The sequence below is a fragment of the Lithobates pipiens genome, unplaced genomic scaffold (assembly GCF_037356315.1).
Source record: "Lithobates pipiens isolate NorthernLeopardFrog02 unplaced genomic scaffold, aLitPip1_a1.2 Scaffold_18, whole genome shotgun sequence".
Taxonomy (NCBI): Eukaryota; Metazoa; Chordata; class Amphibia; order Anura; family Ranidae; genus Lithobates; species Lithobates pipiens.
In genome coordinates, this window is record NW_027507758.1 from 47436738 (window position 1) to 47449158 (window position 12421).

Here is a 12421-nt window from a genome sequence, read left to right on the forward strand (position 1 = left end):
AGAGGAGGAAGAGGATTGTGTCAGAATGGACGTAGATGATAACACTCAGCCGCAGTCTTCAAGGGATGGTTTTCAGTCCACAGAAACCCAAGGAGTTGTACGTGGCTGGGAGTAGGTTGTTATGGATCATGTGATCCTTAGTGACCCAGAGAACTCAGAATCAAATGCCTCTGCAAACATACGCTGCATGGCCTCCCTGATTCTGCAAAGCCTGCGAAAGGACCCTAGGATTTGCGGTATCGAGGAGAAGGATCATTACTGGCTGGCAACCCTTTTTGATGATGCTAGCTTCCAACATTATTTTTGGTTTAGGGCACCACCACCACCACCCAAGGCCCATTTTTTCTGCCTCTGTTTAACAAGGGCATGTAATTAAAATGTTTGATATAGTATTTCACAGCAGGATCCATTCCTGTGCTCACCAAGAGTAACTGTGAGGGCTTATAGTATTCTGGCACCACCAACACCTAAGGCCCAATTTTCTGCACAGTATATAGAGCAGGTCGTATACTGCTGTTCAGAGTATATAGTGCCTGGGGGGCCCCACGCCAATTTTTTTAATTTTGGTGCGGGGTACCCCTTAATATCTATACCAGACCCAAAGGGCCTTGTAATAGACTGGGGGGGAGGGGGCATGCCGTTTTTTTCAATGATTTTCATCTATACTGCCGGGATACATTACAGCCACCAGCAGTTTTAAATTCCTTTTTTTTTCTTTAGAAATGTCATTTTTGCTGTGGTATTGTTCTAAACATGGGAAAACTATGGCACTTTATAGGCATACTATAGGTAGGCACCCCAGGCACGATATTTAAGCATTATTAAAATCACTGCTCCCGAAAAAATGTCAGTTTTAAATCTTTTTTTGGATTGATACATGTCCCCTGGGGCAGGAACCAGGTCCCCAAACAATTTGTATGGCAATAACTTGCATATAAGCCTTTAAAATTAGCACTTTTGGGGGCGTGGCTTGACCGGAGCCAAGATGGCAGCTTAGCACTGGAGCTCCGACGCACAGCGGGCGAAACTAGCGGCTCACGGACCACAGCGGCTTCCTTTTTCAGCCCCACTTTGGCGTTCTGACTTGGGCACCTCTCGCCAACATGACCCGTCGCAAAAGAACGGAGAAGAAGCCCAGAAAGCTGACAGCGTACTTCGCCCAGCCGCCCAGACAGCATGCTAAAGATGGCACCGATGCGGCCTCCACTCCGCTTCTCCCGCACAAACCCTGGGATCATCGAGAGGTACCGAGCCACGCTAGCGGCGAACTCTCCCCTGACGACTCGCGGGCGTCCACCCCGCTGAGTAGGAGCCCAGCTAAGGCCAGAAGCAGAAGGGAGTGCTCGGAAACACCGCTCCAGGCCGAGGTGAGATCGACCACTGACTCACAAGCAGACACGAGGGAATTTCATGATTCCATCACTTCGTTCCATCACTAACCAGCCAGTGTTGGACACTACTCTTAAAGACATGCTTGTCTCACTACGCAGCACTATACACACAGACATGATGTCCTGCATGCGTAGCTTTGGTACTGAGCTTAAAGAGGTGGGGGAAAGGGTGAGCCATATTGAAAATAAGATGGGGGAATATGCCACTACCATCAACGACCTGATTGACGCCCACGATTCGGTCGATGAGGACCAACAGTGGATCAAAGCCAAATTAGCAGACCTGGAAGACAGGGCCAGGAGGAATAATGTGAAGCTGAGGGGGATCCCTGAATCTGTGACCCCGGCGGAGCTCCGTTCCTATGTTACTAAGCTTCTATCCACTCTCATGCCGGATCTCTCACAAATTGAGATGTCCATAGATAGGATTCACCGGATCCCTAAACCGTCCTTTATTCCAGAAAACATCCCTAGAGATGTATTGTTCCGGATGCATTTTTTCCAAACTAAAGATCGCCTGATGCAAATGACCAGGCGAGGGGAACACCGCAACACAGAATTCTCTAACCTGCAATTTTATGCTGACCATTCGCAGCACACTTTAATGCTGCGCAGGAACCTGAACAACATTACCAAAGTCCTACGAAACCATGATATCAACTACAAATGGGGATTCCCCACCAAACTGGTTATACACAGAGATGGGTCCAACTACGTGGTTTCCACGCCGGATAAAGGTCTCCAACTACTCAGAAAATGGAAGATTCTTCCTGACGATTCCTCCTCCCCTCCTGATGTACACAGCCCTAAAAGTCGCTCATCTGCTGATTGAATGACTTCCCTCACTTCTGTTTTCCACAACCTATTTTGATGCTAAATGCCGACTGTGGTATCTCTTTCGATTGTCCCTATTGGGGCCCGCCTGATGGAGCCGTGCTTTGTTGGTCATTGCAGACCCCATTTACTTGAGCAGATAAGATCTGCACACGGGTTATGATGACCCTCCTTTTATTCACTTTATGTTTTTGTTCCAGTTTTCTTCCCCCTGTTTTGTTTTTTTCCCAGGAGATTGCCATGCTTTATCAAGAACCAGCTGCCATTCACCTTGAACTTTCTGCGAGCTTCATACTTGATGGTAACTTGAAAGAGTCGCTCCACCTAATGCACCTATCTCCCTGCTTGCCACGACAGCACCAAGTCGCACTGTTATGTGAGTACCAGTATACACCTCGATTCAGCTTTCAATCTTTGAGTCCCAATGCCTTTAAACATCTTATCTATTAATGCTCATGGTCTAAATCACCCGGCAAAAAGATTCTCCTTGTGGAAGGAGTCTGAATCTTCGAAATGTGACATACTGTGCGTCCAAGAGACACATTTTAGCAAGGTCTCCCCCCCAAGGTGTTCGGCTAAGGGTTTTCAACACTATTTTTACTCTAACGCCCACAAGAAGAAATGTGGGACCATGATAGCGATTAAAGATACCGTCGCTTTTCAACTGCATCAGGAACTGATAGACCCGAACGGTCATTTTGTAATTCTTGTTTGTGATGTCAATAATGTGCGTTACACGCTGGTGAATACCTATGTTCCCAATGTACATCAGATTCGTTTTTTTGAACAGACTTATGATCAAAATTTGTAAAATTAGGCAGGTAGCTTTGTTGATATGCGGAGATTTTAATGTTGTGCCTGATCCAGCCATTGACTCAACATGTACTTCTATTAGAAGATCTCAAGCCCTGGGTAACTTTCTTCGCAAGAATAATATTTTTGATGTTTGGCGGTGTAGACATGCCGGTGAGAGGGACTACTCATTTTACTCTCATAGGCATCGCTCATATAGCAGGATTGATCTCTTTCTCTCGGACAGGTGGCTCCTCCAAAAAATCACACACTCTAAAATCAACACTATTACCTGGTCAGACCATGCTTCCGTGCTGGTCACCATCGCAGATGGCAGCCCCTCTACCGCCGCTTATCTATGGCGTGCCAACTCCAGAGTAATCCATGACACCACCACCAAACGTCTTCTTGAGGACCACCTGTCCGAGTTTTTTCGATTCAACGCCACCCCTGAGGTCACTCCTGCTATAACATGGAATGCGCATAAGGCGTTTATCCGTGGTATTTTTATACAACAAGGAGCGCGGCTATGGAGACAGAGGCAGAGGCAGATAGACGACCTCCTGAGCAAAATTACCACTCTAGAAAGTTTGCATAAGTCCAATCTCACCCCGGCCCTTCATTCTTCCTTGAGCACTTTGCGACATGAACTTAGATTGTTACTACTCCATAAATTTGAACAGGTTGAGAAAAAGCTTAAATTATCCTTCTACTCATCAGGCAACAAGGCCGGTAAGGCCTTGGCGCGTAGACTCCAGGGCCAGAGGTTTAAATCCAAAATTCCTTACTTATTGAACACCAAAACCCACTCAAAGACATACGATCCACAGCAGATCGCCGACTCTTTTAGTGAGTACTATAATTCCCTGTATAATTTACATTTAGACAACTCCACTCCCCAACCGACTAAGGAAGACATATTGAACTTTCTTGACTTGATGAAGCTTCCCAAGCTCTCTGATAATCAGGTAGAGAACCTCAATAAGCCTTTTTCGATTGATGAGTTATACAGGGCCATAGACACCCTTCCACTCAACAAATCACCGGGGCCTGACGGGCTAACTGGGGACTATTATAAGTCTTTCAAAATGATCCTGGGCCACCATCTTCTCAGGGTCTTTGAGAATGCCGCTGCCTCTGCTCTCTTTCCGCATGAAATGCTGGAAGCTGTTATTGTCACGATTCCCAAACCGGGCAAACCCCCGGAGATACCTCAAAACTTTAGACCTATATCCCTGCTCAACAATGACTTAAAGGTATATGCCAAAATGCTTGCTCTCCGTCTGATGCCGATACTACCTAATCTTGTTCATGCTGACCAGTCGGGTTTTACCATGGGGAGACAGGCATCGGATGCCACTAGACGCTCGATTGATGTTATCCATTTGGCACGGACCCGGCGAACGCCTTCTCTGCTCCTTGCTTTGGATGCGGAGAAGGCGTTAGACCGGGTACACTGGGGGTATATGGAGCAGGCACTAAAAACATTTGGTTTTACAGGCTATATTTTATCGGCTATATTGGCTCTGTATTCCGTCCCTTCGGCTAGAGTTTACTCTTCTGGGATGTTGTCGAGACCCTTCTAAATTACGAACGGTACCGGCCAGGGGTGCCCGCTGTCCCCTTTGATTTTCAATTTGACTATTGAACCTCTGGCGGCGTACATTAGACAGGACCCTAAGATTTGCGGCTTTGAGGTGAACAACCACAAGCATGTCATAGGCTTATTCGCCGACGACGTGATCCTTATGCTTACTAAACCAAAAACCTCACTGGCACAAGTCGCCAGCACCTTAGAACATTTTAGTAAGGTCTCGTACTATAAGGTGAACACAACTAAGTCTTACGTTCTTGACCTAGGATTACCCCTTCATGATAGGAAATTACTACAGGCTAGCTACCCTTATATTTGGAAAGACTCTAGAATATCTTATCTGGGGATATCTTTAACTCCCTCCCCTGAACAACTTTTTAAAGCCAACTACACTCCTCTTATAGATAGATTGAAGTCGGGCCTTTTATCTCTTAGCAAGCATATTCTCTCTTGGTCAGGGCGCCTGGCGGCGTTTAAAATGCAATTACTCCCTCAGCTACTGTATATTTTTTGGACAGTACCCATACCAGTCCCTAATTCCTTCTTTAACAACCTTCAATCTTCACTCTCACGATTTCTCTGGGAAGGCAGGAAGGCCAGGAGCGCTTTTAAGAGATTGAGTAAAACTAGAAGAGCTGGTGGCCTTGGCCTTCCTGTGCTAATAGACTACTATAGAGCAGCTATTTTAACGCAAATGAGGGATTGGTTCGCTACTGCGCCGACCTCACTCTGGGGGGACATAGAACGTCACTGCACACCCAGTGGCAGTTTGCTCAACCTGGCACTGGCGTTTCCTCTTTTGGAGCGAGTCCCGCCAGACCTCCCACTCCCCATAGTAGCATCACTGCACTCCTGGAAACTATTGACCTAAACACACCCGCACAGCACTCCAACCTCTCAATTGGCAAGGCCTATCTCAATGTTGACCTGGTTAATTCCAGAGCTGTCCCTACACAGGTGGCATGGCTCGGGATTACACTGGATCTCGGATCTTTTTGATGGCCCCCGAATCAAATCGTTTGCCCAATTGCAGACGGACTATGGTCTACCTCATTCAGAATATTTTACCTACTATCGTATACAATCCTATCTTAAAAGAAAGCCTATCCCCCCTTGCGTGGTCCACTGGCGGGTTAAACAATATCTTAATGCTCAATGTACGAAAAAAGGTGGTATTTCCCTGTTCTATGAAACTATTAATGACAAATCACTTTTGGTAAAGACAGAGCCCATGTTGGCATGGGAAAGGGATCTTGAAATTTTGATCCCTGAGGCTCAATGGGACCGGGCCATCCATTACACTTATGCCGCTACTAAGAGTACCTCTCTTTGGGAGCTAGCTCACAAAACCACACAAAGGTGGTATCTGACTCCCTACCGTCTCGCCAAGTTTAATTCCTCAATATCACCTCTTTGCTGGAGGGAGTGCTCCCAAATTGGCACCATATTCCATAGCTTATGGTCATGCAGTAAGATAGCTGACTACTGGAAGGGCGTATTTCTGATCTTTAGACAGGTGACGGGTATAGCGATCCCCCCACTCCAGCCTTGGCTCTTCTCAACGTAGGAATTGAGGACATTCCCCCTTCATTTAGGCAGTTTGTAACCCACTTATTCCTAGCAGCCAAGCTTTCCCTTCTCAGAGTTTGGAAGGCTCCTCGTCCCCCTGAAGTCCAGGAGGTTATTAGAATCCTTTCTACCCATTACACCTATGAACTTATGCTGGCGACGCTCTCGGGGAGACGCTCTGCCTTCCAGAATAACTGGCAACCTTGGTGCGATTGGTACAAAACTAACATACAACACTGACTGATACGCCACACTCTTTTCTATGTTTAAGGCTCTAGTTACACTTAGGCAACTGAAAGACAATCTCTTTATACAGGACCTGACTTGAGGTCCTTCCCCCTTCTCCCCCCTCCCTTCCCCCTCCCTAGTTATAGTTTTATGTTTTTCTGTTTTATTATTGTTTATACATCTCTTTCGCATTCATGAACGTTTATACCTTACAACAATGCGGTACTCAATGGGCCACTCTATACAACCCACCTGATAAGATTTTGTGTGGCCGATTTTTCTGCGGCTTAGGGTCTTCTAAAAGGTCCCGTGCATGTCCTTCCTCGGGGGTGCAGCTAGCTCCCGGAAGGGGTGCCTCCGGGGGGGGTGCGGTGCGGACCCCGGCCGCAATGCAGTTAACTATGTAGACACATACTCTGATATCAGTTTATGTTGTAACCCTATGAATCTCATTTTGAGCTTCCCTCGACAAGCCTGCATTGTCTCATGTTATTGTTGACTGATTGTATTGTCTACTTCAGATTTAATGTTCTATTTTTGTACCTGTTTATACTTTGTAATCCTGAAAAATTTCTCAATAAAAAATAATGTTTAAAAAAAAAAAAAAAAAAAAATTAGCACTTTTAATTTTGCACGTTTTTTCAGATTCGTGTCCCATAGACTTTAACAGTGTTCGCATGTTCAAACAAATTTCTAGCCTGTTTGCATGTTCTGCTGCGAACCAAACCAAGGGGTGTTCGGCTCATCTCCACCTGCTAGTATATGGCCAGCTTAAGAATTAGAAATGGTTGAAATTGATGGATTTTGAACCTTTACATCCTTACTATATTAGATACATTGTATGAATAATTAATGCTAGAAAATATAAAAAAATTGCTATTTTAGTGAAATGTCCCTGTTTTCCTTTGTCAGTGGAATCTGCTATAATAATCAGCTTTGGAGAGGAAATCTGCATGCACAATGAATGCCAACACAAGCAATGAATATAGTGAAGGAAAATGAACTCACAGTTTTAAGGAAATGAAGAGTTTAAGTGTAATTTCAGTCCTTTTGGAATTTGGTGGAAAGCAAAGGGAAGGATTTACAAGATTTGCAGCCAGAACTGCGAAGTGTCCACAAAAAGCAAAACCTGGTGTTTTTTCTAACCAGGACCCCAGTACTGTGTGGAAGCAAGGGCTCCTCAAGCCATAATGCACCCAGAAAAGAACAATACTAGAGCTAACTACCCAGAAGAAAAGAAGACAGGTTGTTGCACATTTGGTTACTGAGCTACCTTCCTGGAGGGATAAACAAAACACAGAAATATATGCATATATATATATATATATATATATATATATATATATATATATATATATATATATATGACCGGTCTCGCTAAAAGTATTTGTGAGCTTTAGTGAATCTTACTACTTGCAGAGCCTCACCATGAAGAGATCACTATACCCCACTCACAGACCACAGCTTTACCCCACAACAGTATGAGTTGGCAGTTGGCAGTTACCACAAATTATTTTGGCATAATCCAACCCTGAAGTGTGCCAAAGACACCCATGTGTATGGCTGTGGTTCTTGGTGTGAATTCTTTTCATTTAATAAATTCATCCTGATATTTTTAAGTTCTGACTTATGAATGTTAGAATTACTACATCGCTCCACAACTTTAATTGCTGCATTCGAATACTTGAGGCTATCTAGCTTTGATCTGGCTCATAAACACCTCTGAGTGGCCTGGAACCGTTTCAAATGTGCTAAATTTTACAAAGTTTGAAGGCATTTAACAATGTCTGAGCATAGCTGGACTGTAAATGTGTCATCCATCGCCATAAAAACTGAGAATAACCATATGTTCTATCTACAGATGATCATCATCATTACTCATTACGAGGCCAAGTGGAGGATCTTATCATTTCAACTAGTATAAATATAGATGCTGTCAGGCCTTCCTTTACAGCTCAGCATTGTAAGAAAAGTTATGTCATACAGAGCACAGTAAAAAAAAAATGGGCCATTCATTTGCTGATAAATAAAAAGAACTGAAGAAGTTCAGTGGAAAATTGGCAAAGTCTGGAGGGGAGAAAATCCATCTTTCCTCTCCAGGGTTTAATAGAGAAGGTCAAACTATGTCGTGAAAGTCTATAAAGTGTTCAGAATTAGCAGCATGGTGGCTTATTAGCTAATCTTCATACCTTCAGGTGTTGGAGTTCAGAATTTAGGTTCCAATCAGAGAAGCACATACACACGAGCATGCTGCACTTGCTTACAGCTCTATGAATGCATAGAAAATGGAATCCGTAAACCTCCTTAGCTGATTGTATATCGATGATTGCCATGTATCGTCCTAGTTTGGCATGCATGTTGAAGAACCAAAGAATCCTGCTTTTGTACTATCTGTTCCTAAATGAAAATGGAGTCTGCATTTTACTGTGTGTATTTATTTTTACGGTTTTACGGTTTTACAGTTTCCTGCCCATGTTTATTCATCAAATGCAGTAGCAAAACACATAGTATTTACCTATATAGGGGATGGATCATTTTTTTCATCATTCATTGAGCTCATTCATCATTTATTCAGATCATTCAGGAAGTGGGCTGATCGAAAAACATCAAACAGATTCCCCCATTTACAAGCAAGGTTGGCTGCAGGCACTGATCAAAAAAAATCTTCCAACAGTCCCATTCAAGAGAAGTCAATCATTAGGCCAACTTCTCTCAATCGGGAACAGCCATAGATGATAGAAATTTGGCCGATCCCTGCTGAACCAGCCCAATTTCAATGCATCTATGGCTAGCTTTAGTTCCAGCTTCATACAGAAACAAAATCACACTCAGCCTCCTAGCTTTGACTACAGGTTCCTCATTCAGATGGACTGGGGTCTGGCTAGTTGGGCCAGATGACCTGGAGACAAACATACCCAAAGGAACTGTAAGGTAATTCAGATTCCCAACAAAAGAAAACCAGTGCGAGTTTATGCTAATATCCGTGCGCGTGCACATTGTTCACGTTCTAATACTTCTAGGCAAAGATGTACTATTCCTATTCAACGTGCTCGCATTCGCGCGTGCACTCGCATATACGAATTAGCGTGCATACTTGGTGCCCAGCTGCTTATTTAAACTGGCCTGTCACCATGAGCAGTTGCTGAATGGTCTTCAGCTTGTAATTGCATTCCTGTGACCTGATCCATGATGATGGCTTTCTCCTGGACTCTGCCTTTTCTCTTGCATTAACCTTGTTCACCTGATCTCTTTGACCTCGGCCTGTTTACTGGACTTATTTTGCCTGCTGATTCTGTACTGTGCTGCCTGGCTGTTAGCTACCTTGGCCTGCTTCCTGGCCTTGCTTTGTCTGCTGACTTGATACCCGGCGGCCACTGATCGCTGTCTGCATATCGGCTCTGTTACCATCTCCTGCTTTGGGGCCAAGCTGAATCAGCAGCCCGTTCCTAGAACTACAACTCACAGCTCCTTCCACCTAAGTGCAAACTTCACCAGCTAGCTATTCCAGCACTCAAGCCACTCTGTGCCCTCACACTCTCTGTCTCCACCTTCAGGAGTGTTGGGCAGGAGGTGCAAGAGAGGCCTCCTCAACACTCCCGTCGTCACCAGGTACGTGATATGAACTCTCTTGTGATGCTGCATCAGCAGTAGGTGCTCACACCACAGCGCTGGCCTAGACACCCACCCATAGACATCTCTGCATTAGCAGCACTGGTTCCTTTACTAGACCCCTGACTGACAGCAGTCTCTCTCCTTCGTGCAGCAAATCCACTTTTCCTTAATTGAAATTCTCGCTTAAGTTACGGTTCTTAGCCTCTTTACCACAAATTCACAGTGACAAACCATCCATCTGTCATTGTATGTGAAGTGCAATTGTTTTTTTTTTTTTGTGAAGCAGGGAGAGGTTTAAACCTCTAATGCCATCTACACACAATCAGAATATCCGGTGGACTTTCCAGCAGAGGTCCGTCTGACTTTTCAAATGAACAGACTTGCCCACACATGGAGCAAAGTCTGTTCATTTTGAACGTAACTTCAGGTACGACGGGACTAGCGAAGGAAGTCAATGTCGCTGCCTCCATCAGCGAGATTGACATCTTGACTCCGCCCCTTATGTCTATATAAGTCGCCACGAAACGCGTCCCCGGCATTACTGCGGGAGAGAGTGTTGTGTCAACATCGGAAGAAGAGAAGAAGGAAGAAGAAGAAGAAGAAGATGAAGGGAAAGAAGACTAGGTCTGACGAGATCAGTCCGTCGGACAATCCGATTGTGTGTGAGCTAGTCTGATATTTTTTCGGAAAAAAAAATTAGACGGACCTAGAAATAGAACTAAAATCGGGAAACTGTTCATCTGTGTGCTAGTCCGATGGACCAAATACGACGCAGGGGCAACTATTGGCTACTGGCTATTGAACTTCCTTGTTTAGTCCCAGTTACGTCATCACGTTGAAAAGGAACAGACTTTCGAACAGACTTAGTCCGTTCGTGTGTGGCCAAGTCAGTTCGTTCGGAAAGTCAGTCGGAATTGCGCTCAAGGTCCGACGGGAAGACAGTGGGACCTAGTCTGCCGGGAAGTCCGGTCGTGTGTACATGGGAGTCAATTTCATGTGTGTGTGCTGTCCATTCTAATTTCTTGCCCTCTCGATTCCTGTTCCTGAGCTACTCTTATTTACTATATCGAAAATAAAGTAAGAAATATGGTTTTGCCTTAATGTCTACCTTAAATCACTTTGCTAATTGCATATTGTACTTGTTTATAGCCTAAATACTGAAATTTTCACTTAAAATTGTAATGTAACTTTTAGATATGCCAGTAAAAACTTGACAGTGCCAGTAAGTTTTGGGTGTCATGTCAGTAAATTTCAATCTGGTAGGTTGGCAACACTAAGCTTAGCACAATGTAAAAAATGCATATTTCATATCTGAGGGGCCATTGAGGAAACTTAAAGGGGTTGTAAAGTTATTTTTTTAAATAACAAACATGTTATACTTACCTCCACTGTGCAGCTCGTTTTGCACAGAGTGACCCTGAACCTGTTCTTCTGGGTTCCCTCGGTGGCTGTCTCGACTTTCTACTGCAAGTACTTCTCACATTCATGGTGAGAAGCACTTGCGGGCGCACTCGCGCTATAGCCGCTCGCTGTATCACTCGGCATGGGCCCCTGGCTCGCCGCGTCATTGGATGGCTGACAGGCTGAGCGGCGAAGAGGACGTTGGGGGAGAGCGCGGGACTTTCAAGGGGTCAGGTAAGTAAAACAGGGGGCTGGGGGGCCGGCACTGTCAGATATTTTTTCCCCTTAATGCATAGAATGCATTAAGGTGAAAAAATATTTACCTTTACAACCCCTTTAAAATAAAGGTAGTAGTTGGGGCCACTACAGTTATAGACACAGTCTTCTGGACACTATTCAAGAGGCTTCTTGTCTGTGCACTGACTACAAGGGCTCATTTGGCACTACTGCCAGTCATAGAATGCCTTGTATTTTTTTCAATGAATACAAGATGTTGTCTGATTGCATATGATGGAGAAGAGGCATGGGGACATCATGATCTTCATCTTGAGCAGAGATTGCCTTGTATTCATTGAAAAACATACAAGGCAGTCTGTGAACAGCGATACACAACATCTACAGTTATTGTCAGCTACCCCAGCAGCCCTTTGAGCTCAGCTTTAAAAATGAATTACAGTATAACTAAAGGAAAAACATTATTTTTAGTTTTGGAAAGAGTGGAGAGGGGTTAGTACACTTGCCAGGTTTTTATTGCTGTCTCTGTTAGGGAGATTCACCCTCTCTATTTGTCCTGTTTACCATTGTCATTGATAAAGTTAAAGTAATCTTGAATCCCAAATATTAGAGGAGAAATCTCTCAAAGGGGACTCTGGTGTCCAATGGGGATACTAGTACTGGTGATCCGAGGAGAGGGTCCCAAGGGTTTCCTTTAATTTGCAGGTATTTCCCCTCACTTCCTGTTTTGGCTGTGGACCAGGAAGTGATGGTAAATATCACCAAT